This window comes from Onychostoma macrolepis, chromosome 25 (genome assembly GCF_012432095.1).
Source record: "Onychostoma macrolepis isolate SWU-2019 chromosome 25, ASM1243209v1, whole genome shotgun sequence".
Lineage (NCBI taxonomy): Eukaryota > Metazoa > Chordata > Actinopteri > Cypriniformes > Cyprinidae > Onychostoma > Onychostoma macrolepis.
In genome coordinates, this window is record NC_081179.1 from 12,992,282 (window position 1) to 13,010,080 (window position 17,799).

At 38.3% G+C, this 17,799-nt stretch overlaps 1 long non-coding RNA gene across 1 annotated transcript; it reads left to right on the forward strand.

Annotated features, from left to right (window-relative positions):
* The first annotated feature begins 1,796 nt into the window (after positions 1-1,796).
* Positions 1,797-12,062, forward strand: LOC131534431 (uncharacterized). Its single transcript, XR_009269353.1, has 3 exons — positions 1,797-1,845; positions 7,351-7,434; positions 12,010-12,062. It is a non-coding gene; the product is annotated as an uncharacterized LOC131534431 (long non-coding RNA).
* Positions 12,063-17,799: the final 5,737 nt, after the last annotated feature.

Genomic DNA, 17,799 nt, shown 5'->3' on the forward strand with positions numbered 1-17,799 from the left:
GAGATTTTCTGAGGGAGGGGTTTGGCAACACCGACTCTCAGTTCTTTGGTCTGTGAGAGTTGCGAGAAGAAAGAAAAGTGAACCCCTGTCCCCATTAGCACTGTAACTGCAGCTGATAAGTGACTCAACAATAGGACATGGCTACAAAAAATACAATTTAAGACATAAAATGACAATATACTTTTGACAAATTTAACTGCATGATGTTTTAAGAACATAATCCACCTTTTTTTCCGTTTTATTTAAGAACCAAAGTTACCAGAAAAATACCCCGTCATTAAAAATGGCGCTGGCGGTAACATGAACCAACGCATTAACAGCTCATTAACACAAAACTCTAAAAATACTGAAAAATAACGCCAAACGAACACACCATTCGACTCAATCCAGCATCAAAACATGTCATCCACTGATATCAATCAAAATTTTAACTCAATCTGATATATTTTAACACCATATCACGGAGCACATTTGCAAAGTACCTGTCTCGCTCAAGTCCAAAGCTGTTCTGACGAGAGCGGGACGCGATTGGGCAATTCAACCAGAGGAAGTGACATCACACAACATAAAACTCGATACATTATTTTAAAACAAATACACATAGCTTCCATATACTCTTATATAGGTTATTAAGAGAGTTATGTATAGAGAGAGACATGAAAAATAAAAATAAAATAATTACAATTTATTTCTTGGAAAAATGGAAAAAGTTTGCTGGAATGGTAAAACTCAAAACACTACACATTCATCGGCATGTGAGCTCCTTCCTGTTGGTGTTGTTAATCTGGCAACCTGCGTGTGCGTCAAGTCTGAGGAGGAGGGGCCTGGTGAAAAACCGTCTCCAATATTTTGAATTTGAACTGCAATACCTAGTTCAACCGCTGGGTGTCAACCCTACATACAGCACCTTTAAGGAGTCTCCTCTCCACCATCTGCAGGTCATAAAACTGATCCATGATCATCCTATGACTCCTAGTTGTCTGGACTGGCTTTCTCGAGGCCTGGTCCCTTTGCCCTCTGGGAATTGAAACTGCTAAAAATCTAACTCAATCAACACAGAACAAGTGCCCAGGTGGAGCAGAGAGAGAAAACTGTCTTGTTCAGGCCTTCAAGCGCAGGTCAGTTACACCTGTAACTAGCCCAGCAAACAATGACCTGGCGGTCCACCAGCGTTTTTTGGGCAGCACAAATTCAGCGGCTTAATACGGTTAGACCACCGTCGGCACACCATCGGCGAGCCGACCAATCTAAAAACGCTGTCTGCGTTTTTTGGGTGGCACGCCACCAGCTGTTTGCCGCAGCTAGGCCTCCGTCGGTGCACCAGTGGCAAGCGGAGGGTCTGTTCTGTGTTTCTGCTGAGCTCTTACATGACATATTTGTATTATAAATGTACACATACATATATTACATTTATGTATTGCATTACATTTTTACAGTTAAAAGGAATCTGAAGCACTGAATAAAAATAGTGAGAGTTATAATTAACAAAAGTTTAGCATAAAAACTGCAAGCCCATTTTTAAATGAAATGAATAGTTTGAATGATCGTAAAAACAATACAAAATCTAATAAAAATAGGAAAAAAATAAAAGAGCTAATTTATCCCACTATCACATGCGGGTTGCAGTTTACACCTAAATTCAAAATTAAATAATTTTTTTTTTGTTGTTGTTTATGTTCTATATAAAAAGTTTATTTAAATAGTGCATGACTGTGACGTGTTTTGAGCGCGCTCTGAGTCTCATTCAAACGCTGCAGGGAGGGAGTTACCATGGAAACAGGGCTGCAACTCTTTAACTGACAGCTGCAACACTGCGTCTCTCGCTGCTGTGTTCACCGTCTTCAGGTGAGTTTAGTCCCTAAAATCACACAAATATTACATACAACTGTTCCTGACACTTTTCTTTCTTGTAATTGATACGCTTCTGTTGAATATTTACTTCATAAAGACGGTTTAGTGTCTTCGAAAAAGTCCGTTAGCATCTCAACTGTTTTCAGACGATGTCACGTCTGGCTCAAAGCAGTGACAAAAGAGTGGAGGACATAGTCAGCTTGGTTTGGGTGCAATGAAAACATTAACATAAATATAAAAGTAAATAAAACAAGAAATCAACACAATCAAATACAATTCCTGTCAGGCACATGATTAAATCAAAGCATCAGACAGAACCAAGGAAATAACAAAAGCCAAGTAAACAAAGACCCAAACTCAAAACAGACGCAAACAGGAGCAGACCAGCATGCCAAAAAAACCTAAGCTTTATAGTGGGGAGAACAGGTGTACATCGTTCAACTTGATGAGTCTCCAGCCACACCCACTGGCCGGCCCTAGCAGGAAGAACGGGAGACCAGTCACACACCCCCCCCAAAAAGAAAAAGACCACAGTCTTTAACAAATTCCCACGTTACAATCCTCATTCATCCTGCAATCCCAGTAGCAAGATTCAATCCAGACCGCAAATATATTCTCTGAGCCTTTAATGTGGCGAATATCTAACAGGTATCCCTGTAAAAACAAGCGCCACTTCATTAACCTTTGGTTAGGATTCTGTAAGGAGTGAAGAAAAACTAAAGGGTTGTAATCAGTAAAAACTACCAAAGGTCCCTCAGACGAACCCACATACACTTCAAAGTGTTGCAAAGCCCAAATCAGAGCAAGTGCTTCTTTTTCAATCACAGAATAATTAAGTTGGTAAGTATTAAACTTTCTAGAAAAGAATCCAACCGGATGGTTGATGCCATCTTCAGAAGTCTGTAACAAAACGGCACCAGTACCCACATTACTGGCATCCACTTGCAACTGAAACGCTTGGTCAAATTTTGGAGCCTTCAAAACAGGACCCTCTGTAAGAAGCATTTTTACTTTTTCAAATGCTTGCTGACAACCCAGTGTCCAGCAAAAGTCTATTCCCCCTCAACAAATTTGTCAGGGGGGCCACCACGGTTGAAAAATTCCTACAAAAACAACGATAAAATCCTACCATCCCAAGAAATCGCATAAGTTCTTTCTTGGTGGTAGGTGTAGGATAATGATCTATCGCTTCCACCTTTGCACGGACCGGGAGCACTTTGCCTTGCCCAATCACCTTCCCCAAATAAACCACTGTGGCCTTGGCGAACTCACACTTTAACAAATTAACAGTCAAATTTGCGTTCACAAATCGATCAAATAGTGCTCTAATTTGAACATATGTTCATCCCAAGTTTGACTATACACGACGACGTCATCCAAGTACACAGCGCATCCCCTCAAACCAGAAATAACTCGATTCATTAAACGCTGGAAAGTTGCGGGAGCGTTTCGCAAACCGAAACTCATAACCTTATAAGAAAACAATCCCGATGGTACAATGAAAGCAGAAATTTCTTGAGCTCTTTCAGTCAAAGGCACTTGCCAGTAACCTTTAAGTAGATCAAACTTACTAACGAATTTAGCGTTTCCCACCTGATCAATACAGTCCTCAATTCGAGGCAATGGAAACGAATCAGGTTTTGTTACAGCGTTTACTTTTCGATAATCAGTACAAAATCTGAATGATCCATCAGATTTATTCACCAACAACGACGGAGACGCCCAACTAGAAAAAGAAGGTTCAGCGATATAGTTTTTCAACATATAATCAATTTCGTTTTCTAGTTGTTTCTTTTTATTCACAGATACTCGATAAAAACGCTGATGAATTGGAACCGAATCTCCCACATCAATGTCGTGTTCAATCAGACTTGTACGAGACGGAGTATCGGGAAACAGTGTAACATATTCAAAAATCAAATCAATCAAATCAGTGCGCTGCACTTCTGTTAAGTGACTAAATCGATCACGTAAAGAACTTAACGCTTCTGAATTGTGTAAACGACCCTGAAGAATAGAATCTCCAGGATCAATCTCCTCATGGTCCCCACTGATCACAATTGAAGCGGTTGACGATCCAGTATCGTCATCACCGGCAAAAGAACCTGCAAGCAAAACAGGTTTAATACAAGAATCAGATGTATCAACTTTGTCTTCAATATTTATTTTAGGATCCTCAGCATCTTCAGAACCATAAAAAGGCTTTAACAAATTTACATGACACACTCTAGTCTTCTTTCGCCGATCTGGCGTAGTGATTAAATAATTCAGGTCAGAAATTTTACGAGCAACAGTATATGGACCTGCAAATTTGGCCTGAAATGGTGACCCAACAATAGGTAACAAAACAAGGACCTGATCACCTGATTGAAATGAATGCAATTCTGTACGACGATCAAAGAGCCGTTTCATTTGATCTTGTGCTTTACTCAAAGATGCTTTTGCCAATTGACAGGATTCAAAAATTCATCTGCGAAAATCACTCACATATGATAAAATATTTTTGGGTGGATCAAATTTTTTCCAATCTGCAGACAAAACAGCTAGGGGACCACGCACACCATGACCAAAAACAAGGTCATTGGGACTAAACCCGGTACTCTCCTGAGCGGCTTCCCGAGCTGACATCATTAACCACGGTAACCCAGCTTCCCAATCCCTACCCATCTGAACACAGTACAATCTCAATGAAGATTTTAATGTTTGGTGAAATCTTTCCAGTGCTCCCTGACTTTGGGCATGATAGGCGCTAGATAGATTATGTTGAATATGAAGCCGTTTCAAAACTTGACCAAACAAGTTGGAAGTAAAATTACTCCCCTGATCAGACTGAATAATTCGAGGTATTCCAAACACGGAGATAAACTGAGTTAGTGCTTTTACAACCAACTTTGCAGTTAAAGAACGTAATGGGTACACAGCTGGATATCTAGTCGCTTGACACATAACCGTGAGCAAATATTCATTTCCCATTTTTGACCGGGGCAATGGCCCGACACAGTCCACAATAAGATGCTCAAACGGTTGACTAACAGCAGGAATTGGATAGAGAGGAGCCGGTTTTATAGACTGGTTTGGCTTTCCAGTAAGCTGACATGTTTGACAAGACTTAATATACTTCGATATATCACGTTTCAATTTTGGCCAAAAGAAACGTTTCAAAAGCAACTTGTATGTCTTTTTCACTCCCAAATGTCCAGATGCATCATGCGCCGTTTGTAAAACAAGTTGACGGAGAGACTGAGGTACTACAATTTGTAGCACAGGATCACCAATTACAAATTCTCCATGCGGCACCCATTTTCGAACCAACACATCTTCCTCTAGATAATATCCAGAAGGAAGGTTAACAATTGTAACATAAGGGACAACTCGGTCAAACAACTCAGTAAGAGTAACATCAGCTTTTTGTTCTTTAATCAAATCACCACGTGACACCGATAAGATGGAAGGGATATCCAAAGTTTCACTCCCCATCCTTTTAGGTCTAGATTTCACCTCAGATTGTATCTTACTCATAGACCGTGTTATCACGCATGACGGAAACACATCTGAGGGACAGGTACAATTTTCATCAGTCATCTCAGAAATCGACACAGATGGTGTAACCACCAAATTTGGTAAAACATCCTGCCAAACTCGTTCACCAGCCAAATTATTTCCCAAGATTACCTGTACTCCTTCCACAGGCAAACAGGAACGCACAGCAACCTCCACTTCTCCCTGGATCAAATCAGAACACAAAATGATTTTATGTAGGGGAACAGATATCACATTCAGACCAATACCCCTAATCAACACATAATTTCCAGTGTAAGAGTCATTTGAAAAAGACAAAATAGACTCTAGGACAAAAGTTTGACGACCCTGTGTCACGGAGAATTTTTACTGGTACATCTTCTGTAGAATTAACCAGTCTCACGAAACCATCTGTGACAAATGGAGAGAATGTTGAAACACATTCCGAACAATTCTTCTGCACATTATTCACTTCTGAAGCGCTCACAGCCAAAACAACAGGTTTCACTGAGAACTTAGACTTTGTTTTAGCAACATCTCTTGCTTTCAACAACGGACACTCATTCTTCCAGTGACCAAACCCATGACAATAATTACACACGTTTGCCTTCTCTTTTTCTCCAGAGACGCAACGTTGTTTGTCAGGTGAAGCACGCAAAATTTTAGAAGACCTACTAGGATCATACCCTGATTCTCTCTGAAAATTTTCTCCAATATTTTTATAACCAAAAGCGGTTTTATGAATCAGAGAAAATTCATCAGCCATAACTGCCGCTTCATATGCAGTGTCGGGTTTACGCTCACTAATATATGTTGCTACACGTTGTGAAACAGTTTTGTGTTTTGTGTGTATTATGCAGGAAAGACAAAAGTATGGCTACTTAATTTTCTCAAAAATATTTGAGGGGTAGAAATTAGATAAGCAATTCCCTCTAACTAAATTTCGAAACTATCTAAACTCATCCCTAATCTTCATACAGTTACTTGCAGTGGGTTTTTATACACTGTAAACCAGCATTTAAAATAGCGACCGATTAACGAGTCACCATTACAAAACACGGACGTGTTCCCGAGACAACTGCTCTACCTGCTTTCACCATACAAACAAAAACTAAAAAAAAAAAAAAAAAAAAAAGAATCGGAGCAGCCCGTTAAAGATACCCCGCTAAACCTAAACAGGGAAAAGCATATCCAACAATAAATCTCCCCTCAAATACACAAGTAGTAGCCAGTACTTACCGAAGCTGAACTCCCGTGAAGCAACCCAAAAGAGCCAAACCAACCATATCCTCCAGAAGTTTATCAAAGCAAATATCTCAATTTAAAGGACGAGCCCCCACATTTGTCATGTCTGGCTCAAAGCCGTGACAAAAGAGTGGAGGACATAGTCAGCTTGGTTTGGGTGCAATGAAAACATTTATTAACATAAATATAAAAGTAAATAAAACAAGAAATCAACACAATCAAATACAATTCCTGTCAGGCACATGATTAAATCAAAGCATCAGACAGAACCAAGGAAATAACAAAAGCCAAGTAAACAAAGACCCAAACTCAAAACAGACGCAAACAGGAGCAGACCAGCATGCCAAAAAAACCTAAGCTTTATAGTGGGGAGAACAGGTGTACATCGTTCAACTTGATGAGTCTCCAGCCACACCCACTGGCCGGCCCTAGCAGGAAGAACGGGAGACCCGTCACACGATGTATGCTAACTCTGTATATTGAGCTCTGATTTATCAAAGTTTTGACTTTTCATCACACATTTATGTGTAGTTGGGAGATTTTAATAGCTTTGTAAAGGTTTTGTCAATTGGTTATTGGAATTAGACGAATTTATTTAGCCTAAAATATGTGCTGTAACTTTACTGTTAATCGGTGATGTCACTTAAAGGAGCATGTATTAACTGAATCTAGTTAAAACGTGATTTGATATTTAATGGCAAACAATTATTGATAAAAATTGTTCTGTGGTTTCAGGAGTAACACTTCTACAACAGAAGAGAAGCTCCAAGATATCTAAATTTCTGAAGGAAGCTGCTGACAGAGATGTGGGAAACATAGGTAAGCTGCATGAGAAAGCTCATTAAATCACTTCATATATGCAAAAATGTAGTGAAAAAAATGCATCGTTTACAATTCTTTATTAAAGTTAATTTAAGAAGGTTTTGACATCCAAACATGAGTGAGTGATGTTAAGATGTATTTTATTTCTGTGATCAAAGATGAATTTTCAGCATCATTACTCTTCAGTTTTACATGATGATTATTCAGAAATCATTCTAATATGCTGATTTGCTGCTCAGGAAATATTCCTGATTCGTATTTTGTTTTGTGTTTTGTGTGTATTATTCAGGATTCCTTAATGAACAAAGTTTAAAATGAACAGTGTTTTTTTTAAACAAAAATATTTACTCTCACTTCTCATCAATTTAATGCATCCTTGCTGAATAAAAATGAATTTATTAAAAAACCTCACTGACTGTAAACTTTAGAACAGTATTGAACAATACCATTTAAAGGTCTGGAGTCTATTTAACAATGAATCCTGAAAAAAAATAAAAATGTTTTTTTAAACTAAATTTACACTAAAATGTTTATCAGCACATCTTTTTTTTATATATTGTTAATAATCAGAAATGTTTCTTGAGTAGAAAATCAGATTTATTTTTGAAGGATCATGTGACACTGAAGACTGGAGTAATGATGTTAAATTCAACTTTGATCACAGCAATACATTACAATTTTAACATTCAAATAATAAAAAAAACAGTTCTCTTGAATTGTAATATCATTTCACAATGTTATTGTTTTAACTGTTTGAGTTGTGAGTATAAGAGACTTCTTTCAAAGATGTAAAATTCCTACTGACCCCAGACTTTTTAACAGTTGTGTAAATTAGTTATGATGTTCCTCCAACTTCAATAATACTGCGGCATATGTACACTGTAAAAAAAATCCAATTAACAAAATGTTGAAAGGGCAAAAATATTTGGTTACACTTTATTTTGATAGTCCACTTTAGACATGTCTACTAACTCTCAGTAGGATAGGTTTAGGGTTAGTAGAATAAGTTGACATATACTTGTAAAGTTTCTGATAGTCAGTATGTTGTATGTTGTGGACCCATCAAAATAAAGTGTTATAAGTTATTAAGCAGAAAGTCTACTAATACTCTTAATGACTGCTAGTTGACGTGTAGTTGCAAAGTTACTTACTGTTAGTAGAATGTCTAAAGTGGACTATCAAAATAAAGTGTTACCAAATATTTAAGTTGAACTCTTTTTATTGCTTGTGCTTAGTTGAGAAGACATATTAAGTCTGCACAAGTATATTTTAAAAAATATTAAATGAATGGTTATTTTCAAATCCAGTCAACAATCAGAATGCTAAATGTTGACTAAACTAATAAAAACAAATCCAGCCAACACTGAGATCATTCCACACGTGCACGAGTCAGGTGAGTTGCACTAAATAAATGTTATTTTTTAGACTAACTTTAACGAGAAAATCATGCAACATATCCAACTTTTTTTGAGTGGACATTTAGAAAGTGTTTTATGAGTTGTTAAGTGGATATAATTAAAATTTTTTAACTTAAAATGTACTTTTCTTTCTCCATCAGGGTGTGGCCAAAGGTTTGTCATCACTGCAAGATTTCAGATGCAACCCAGTCAGTTCTTCCAAGGCACCAAACACCAGACCGCTCCACTGCAACTACATACTGTGTGTACCTTCAAGACTAGGAGTTTATTGTTTTCATTCCAGGTAATGTGTGTAAATGTTTAGAGTGTTTACTACAATTAAAATGTGCTTTATTGATGTCAGTGGCATCTACGCTTATATTATCAGATGGTGGATCAGCACCAAGAGATGATGTCTACAGCCCTGATCGTCAGCGGAGACCAGCACACCCAGATGACCCCCAGAGATATATCCCCAGATATATCAACCAAAAATAACAAAATAACTAAAATATAATAAAATACCTAACTACATAATACTACTATTGTTAGAAATTGCAACAAAATTAAAATAGAAATATAAACTTTTGAACTGCGGGTTTCGTCTGGTCAGAGGAGAAATGGCCCCCCGACTGAGCCTGGTTTCTCCCAAGGTTTTTTTTTCTCCATTCTGTCACAGAGGGAGTTTTGGTTCCTTGCCGCTGTCGCCTCTGGCTTGCTCAGTCGGGGACACTTAATTTCTAGCGATTATCGCCGATTTGATTGCACAGATACTATTTAAACTAAACTGAGCTAGACAATGACATCTCTGAATTCAATAATGAAATGCCTTTAACTGAAAATTGAGTGTTTAATCTTACCATTATACATTACTGACACTCTATCCTCCAATTTGATACTGTTAAGTGCTTTGACACAATCTGTATTGTAAAAACGCTATATAAATAAAGGTGACTAGTCTGTTTCATTCTTATTCCGAGGTCACCATAGCCACCAGATCCAGTCCATATCCAGATCAGATGGTGGATCAGCACCTAGAGACGACCTCTATAGCCCTGAATGTCAGTGGAGACCATGTCAACTAGATGGCCTCGTTGGCCATCGGGACAAGACCACGAGAACCAGACAAGTCCTCTGCTCAATCTGACCTGTGCAGGAATTAAACCATGCCATGCTGGTTTCGTCTGGCCAGAGGAGAACTGCCCCTCGACTGAGCCTGGTTTCTCCCAAGGTTTTCTACTCAGTTTCTGTCACCGATGGAGTTTTGAGTCCTTGCCGCTGTCGCCTTTGGCTTGCTTATTTGGGGACGCTTGGCTGATTGCATAGACACAGCTGAACTGAATGATGATTTCATTGAATCATCAATGAACTGACTTTAACTGGAAAAATTACTTGTTAATGTCCTCTTGCATTATTAACAAACTATTTTCCTGTTTGACTGTAAAGCTGCTTTGACACGATCAGTATTGTATAAAGTGCATTATAAATAAAGGTGACTTGACTTGATTTTATATACTGTAATTCCTGCTCCATTTTTTTTCCTCGTTTTAAAGATCTAATTTTGAACAGTAGTAATATTTGTAAATGTTTGTTTGCTAACATTTAGTTTAGCTTGTTTAGATTTTTCTTAGTTCATTAAAGTTTAAACTGAATTTTGCAGTTATGTTACAGATGTAATGTTTGTCAGCTGGAGCTTTAAAGGGATAGTTCACCCAAAAATGAAAATTTGCTGTTAATTTACTGACCGTCAGGCCATCCGAGATGTAGGTGACTTTTTTTCTTTAAGCCTGTATGTTTAGTCTATATGACAAATTTTATAAATGAAGATTGTTATTAAATAATGGCTATTATGTGTTGTAAATTGTGTGTTTTTAGTGATTGATAAACACCAGTTAATAATTTTTAATAATTTTGTTAAACTATACAAATATATCTTTTAGTTCCCCCTCAATTTCTTATGGTGCCCAAATAATGAATCTTAGTTGAGGTAACATATAAAACACATGGAGTAAAGTGTTAAATTTTAATTGACATAACTTGCTGTAGTCTTCTAAATGTTTGACCAATTAAAACATTTTATTTGAATGGACTATACAACTACTTCTTAGAGTGAGACTGTGTCTGTTCCCTGAATACTGAGGACAAATTATATGCTTACTAATGCCGAGTTCACACTGCACGATTTTCAAACTCGTCGGATCGCTGTTGTTTTCACACTGCGTGACTATCTGGGGTAGCATTCAGTCGCTGCTGTGTTCACATTGCACGATGGATCGGCGACAGGGGCTTTCACATTGCACGATTTCACAATAGGAAGAATCGCCGACAACTCTGCCTGATCCGCAAACTACGTTTCACAACAAAACACACGCGAGAAGTGATAAGGAAATAACGCGAGAACCTGAGTGTGTCAGACCGTTGTTCTCGAGCGAGACTGGAAGTATTAAAAAATATAGCCTGCAAATTGTCTATGTGCTGATTTCCAGCTACAAAAAGAAAAACAGATTATGCAGGAGGGAGATGCAGGGATTGTGTTCTGCAAAGAGTGGTAAATAATAATTTGCAGTAACTGTTATGCTGATGTTGCGGCTGGTCAAGCCTTTGTGCTCGTTTCTGTATGATATAGTTGTACATATTAAAATACTGATATGGTCTATAACTCCTCACCGAACTTCCCTCTGCCCTGTATCTTTGTCTCTCATTGGCTGAAGGTCATCGTGATGTAGTTTTCAGTCAGAAATCATTGCACACAGCGTGATTGTGAATCGCAGACAGCTCCAGATATTTAGCATGCCAAATATTTCACAGGCGTCGGCGACGTGTCGGCGATTCCCTCAGATCGCGTCTGTGATAATTCACACTGCGCGATTCTCACTCGCGTGAACGAGCTCCGATTTGCCTCCGATGTCGGGCATTTGTCGGCGATTTATCAAAACCTGTCGGCGAGTGAAAAATCGGGCTAAAATCGTGCAGTGTGAACTCGGCATAAGGGATATAGAATAAAATCAGATTGCGATTTAACCAAATTATAGCAAAGTAAGCTAAATAATGTCAAAAAAATCTGGACTATTGACAGTACCCAGAATATCAAAGTCCAATAAAGGATGCAGAGAAATAATATGAACAGCATCTATGCTAATTCTTCTCCTTTTGTTTTCCTGTTTCTATCTCTCAGGTTTCCCATCCCAGTGTTACTACAGCTTGGATCCAGCCTCACTAGTGGTGACTGCCAACACTCATGAAGACCCAGATGATGGCAACTATAGATGAACATACCAACCTGACAAATGTTATATATTGTAATCATTGCCTTAAAGCATACGTTGAGTGCGAACAATGTTTAATCTTTCTCTGAGTTCCATGAGATATACCCATTTATTTGTCAGCCAAATAATATTTAGCATTATCCGAGTATTGTTTATTTACATATTACAGACTTTGTGACAGTATAAAGTGGATTTAAATTCACCAAACTTACCCTTTAATGGCTGTCTGTTTAACTGAACATGACTTTGAACACATAACTTGGATTATCTTAGAGTTATTGACATATAGACATTAATTTGTTGCCAGAAGATGCTCCCCATTGAGTCACAGTCACCTCAGGCTGTTGATAGGATTTTTTTTTTTTTGAAACCTTGAAATTTTCTAAAGCTGCTTTGATTGTGAAAAGCATTGTACCCTTACAACAGTTAACCATGTTCTTTGTAAAACTAGTAATCATAACTGTAGTAATCAGGGTTTTTTAGTTTTTCTCAAACTAAGGTTTTGATATCATGGTTCTACAATAGTAATATTTTAGTAATGCTGGAGTAAAACTGTGGTAACCATAGTTTTTGAAACCATGGTGAAGTTTGTAGTTACTATAGGTTTACTACCATGGTTATGGTAGTTACTGTGAATTTAATACAACAATCATAGTTAAACCATGGTTAATTTTGTGGTTGACTTTTGTATGGACATATGTGAATTGAATGCTTCTATTTGAAAGTCACATTGGATAAAACCATCTGATACATATACTGTAAATGCATTTGTATGTTTAATCTGTTCACAGAAAATAAATTTGCAATTGTCATTGTACATTGTTTTTGATCCATTATTGTGTGCAAGGATATTTTGGTTAGCGTAATCGAACTGATTATGAACCACGGACCGACCGTGGACCGCCAGTAAACAGTAATTATAAACGAGCGGCTCGTCAGCGGACCGCTGTCGGAAAAGCGGCGGTTGCCGCTGGTGGTCCGCTGGAATAACGATGAGCAAAACGCCGGTGAACCACGGGCGGCGTCCGCCGGTGGGCTGCCGACTCTGCCACTAGTGGGCCGCCATTTTGATTTCATGCGAACTTTAAGCATTAAACTGCTAGCAATTGTTAGCAGTAGCAGTCGCTTACTGCAAAATTGCCAAAAGGACATAATTACTATTGTGGATTTAGCAGACAAATAGGTTTGGACTGAACTGCTTTCACCTGCAAAGAAATGTCAGACAGCACAGAAGACAATTTTATACAATATTGCAACATGCTGTGCTCGCACACGTCTGTAGAAGGCAGCATCCTCTTTTCTAGCCTGGTACCTGTGCGTGGTGGTTTCCCAAACAGGATTTCAAAGGGACTCAAATTGACATTAGTGCGTTTTCTCATTCTCATGTACATTAATACAATAGGTAGAGCTTTTACCCATAACAACCCAGTTTGTTCACAGCACTTAGCTAGTTTCTGCTTTAATACCCCATTAAATCGTTCAATAGCGCCCCCACTGGCCAGGTGATAGGCAAAATGTAGTTTGAGATCAATTTGTAAGAATCGGCCCACCCGCTTGACTACCTCATTGACGAAATGATTACCATTGTCACTGCTTATTTTTCTCGGAATTCCCCATCATGGAATTACTTCCACTAGCAGTGCCCTTGCAACTGCTACTGAATCAGCCTTTGATGTGGGGAAGACCTCTAGCCATTTAGACCACATATCCACCATAACCAAACAATATTTCTTCCCCTCACTTGATGTTAGTTCAATGAAGTCCATCATGACGTGCTCAAAGGGTCCCTCTGGTGGAGGGTGTGAAGTTACTGGGACATGTTGGCCCTTTGCCACATTTTGTGTGTTACAAATTGCACATCGTCTCCAGTGATTGTCAGCAAAAGTAGTAAACCCCTTTGTGAACCAATTTGAGGTTAACATTCGTGTCATACCGTCCTTTGAGACATGATCAAGATCGTGTGTCAATTTTGCATAGTGAGGAAAGAAGTGTTTAGGCAAACAGGGTTTGTCATTGGGTCCAAACCATACCCCAATCACTTTGCATTTGTGTCTCTTCCAAAGAGTTTTCTCCTGTGAAGTTACAAGGTCCTGCATGTAAACGAGAGAAGAGGAGTTATTTTCATCAGACACCACAGCAAACATTGTCTCTGTCAGGCACTCAGAAGAATCTCTCGCTCTCCCTGCAGCAGCTTTTCCCGCTGCATCCGCCCATGCATTTCCTGTGGAAATTGGATCTTTGCCTGCAGTGTGTGCTTGACAATTGCAGACTGCTATAGCCTTTGGCAAAAGGATCGCATCCAATAATTTTGACACTAAGGTAGAATTTAGAATTGGCTTTCCATCTGATTTTTAAAAAATTCTGTGTTTCCACAGAGCTCCAAAGTCATGTGTGACCCCAAAAGAATAACGTGAATCAGTGTAAATCGTAACAAACTTGCCTGCTGCCAATTTGCAAGCCTCAGTAAGTGCAACCAATGAGCTGATAAATCAACATTTCAAACTCGGTGGTAACAGCATATCCTACTTTATTGGTACCCGTGGAGGGATCTCTGAATACCCCACAATGTCTCGGGATGCTAGCACCGCCTTTTCTGCCGCGGCCACTGCGCGCAGGCATTTTGGCAGGCCTGCTGCAACAGGGTCAAGTTTCCCAGAAAAATAGGCTACTGGCCTGTCTCTGTCTCCGTGATGCTGTAGGAGTAGTGAAGTCATGCAACCATCTCGCTCATCCACTGTCTGTGTAAATGGGCGTGTTACATCAGGCAACCCCAAGGTCGGAGGGCTCTGTAAGGCTGCTTTGAGATTTTCAAAGGCAGTCAACCCCTCAGGTGTCCAATTGACTTTATCATGTGCTTGGAGATGTCGTTGGTGAGCCATATTATGCAACGGACTCTCCATAATAGCATAATTTGGAATGAATGTGCGACAACAAGATCACATTCCCAAAAATGACAACAATTGCTTTTTAGTAATTGGTTTTGGAATATTTTCTATTGCCTGCACTAGTTTATCAGACAGAGATTTCCCTTCCTTTGTTATGACATGCACTTAGAAAACAACAGATTGTTTCACAAATTGCAATTTGCTCAAACTATCTTTATGTCCTTCAGCAGCCAAATGACACAATAGGGCTATTGTGCCATCTGAGCATTATTTCTGATAAGGAGAACATAAAAGAAGGTCATCCACTTACTGCAGAAGGGCAGAGCCAGGTGAAAATTCCAAAGACTCTAGACTTTGCCTATAAGGGCATCATTGAAAATGGTGGGAGTTTCGCAGTACCCCTGAGTTAAACGGGTGAAAGCATAACCTTTGCCCTGAAAATTAAATTCAAACCAATATTGGCTGTCCTTGTGAACTGGCACGCTAAAAAAAAAGCATTTGCCAAGTCCACAACAGTAGTCATTATCCGCCAGCAAGTGACAAGTTTGATTAATTGCTTTGACCTTTGTGACCTCATAATAATATTAATAATATCCATATGTGACCTTTGATCTCATAACAAGTTTCGGATGCGGAAATCGGTCAAGCATGAAACTCCGGCGTCATCCGGGAAGAGTCATGTTATTCGGCTGGTGGAAAAAAACATAAATGAGCTGTCAAGTAATGTTTTTGAAGATATTATGGCCCGTTTTGAATCTTTCTCATGGGAACATCTGTGGGGAACGAGTGCCCCTCCCATCTGCGGTGTGCGTATCAGGTTGCGTTCACAGTGTCTACATCTTAATTATGAGGACTCAAGAAATTTCATCATAAACCACATTGTTATATCAGAGTAATACCCACATCATTATTTAAATTTGTTTACTGATAAATCATATAAACAATCACACACACAAACATTTCAAGCTAAAGAGAGACTTATTTCTATTTTAAAGAATATGGAAATATATAATTATATGACAGCATGTTACTATCATGTTACTAAAGCAAATCATTCATCATTCATTTTAATCAAGTATTCAACATTTAAGTTTATTGAACTTATAAAACACATCATAGTAACAAACACGTTACTAAAGCAAAGCAAATCATTTATCATACATTTTAATCATATATTTCAACAATTATTTAAGTTCACTGAACTTATAAAACACATAATACGTTTACATTTTTAAATTAAATATTGTTTTAAGCAATCTGAATTATGATGACTCAATTGTTATATCAGACCCATGTCACTATACAAATTTATGTTCTGATAAATCATATAAACAAGTAAGTGCATACATAAACATTTCAAGAACATGTGTGTTCATCCTGCTGGCATATTAATGTAGCCCTTACCAGATCTAGGAAAGTACGCGATAACGGCAGAGTTTATCCAGAACAGCAGCTTTTTGCTCGCAGGGGATGTAGCGTAGCCGAAGTGCCGGATTTTCTGCACATTCGAGCAAAATAAATTGTTGGGGGGAAGGTCTTGTTTCTACGTTTCAGATGTTGGTTGGTTGTTGAGATGGGGGCGTTGCACTCAAAAGAGGAGGAGGTGGGGCTGCGGGTCCGTGTTTTGGTCAAAGAGAAATAGTTCTCACAGAAAGATATTTTGGTTCTTATATTACGATATTTTAGGATTTTTGTTAAGACGTTGGTAAATTGTTTCAAGTAACATATCGTGGCTACGCAGACTGATCATTTAACTTGACTGAATCAGATCGTCTATCATTGAAAAATGATGTTTAACAGAAGCTTCTACGGTCATAAAATGTGCGCTTTAACGCATGATATGATCTCTTAAATTATTAGATCATTTATAATAATAGTAGTTCGTGAAAACCTCTGGTTGTGGTATTTATAAATTTTCTAAAAAGAAAACGGCCGGAATACGGAAATAGGTCTCATATCTGATATCTAAACTAGGATAGTATTAATAATATAACATAAATGTCTCGAATGAAGACGACGGGTGGGATGAAGCCATGTTTTATTAAATCAAGCAAATTAGAAGAAATATGGATTTATATGAACAAAGAGACAGAAAAAAACTAGGGCGCAAAGCGCAAGGCCTAACAATTACCATTAGACGGGGAAAATACAACAAGAGCGGTAAACAAATTCAAACAGAAAGAATGCACAAAGTAATGGAATTGTTCTGGTTTCAAAGCGTCGCCCCATGAAAAACTTTGCGATTTATATCTCACAACAGTGTGACAAGGCCTAGCGCCGTTAAACACACGGATAGTCTTAGGGGTACTTACCAGGGACCAGTCTGGTGTGTGAAAGAGTTAGAACAATCATTTGTGTTTGTGATGTTAGACCGTATTGTTCTTATTGTCTCTATAAAGATTTGTACGTTTATATACATTTATGAACGCTGTTACAGAATTTGTCTTAGTGACATGCAATGGAATATTTTATTAAAAGATAACGCAGAGGACTGATTGAGTAACACTCTGTCAAGGGTTCGTCCAAGTACCGGAAACCTGTAACTTTGTCGTAATTATTTAAAAAATGCATATAAGCATCACGCCTGCCACTTTTGTAACTGACTAAACATTTACATTTAATCATTTAGCAGACGCTTTTATCCAAAGCAACGTACAAATGAGAACAATAGAACAATTTTTTTTTAAGACAGACAGACATAATAGGTAAGTGTTAGTGTTAGTATTAGTTGGTCAGATGCTGGCAAAAAGGATGTGTCTTTAGATGATTTTTGAAAATAGCTAAAGACTCAGCTGTACGAATTGAGATCGGGAG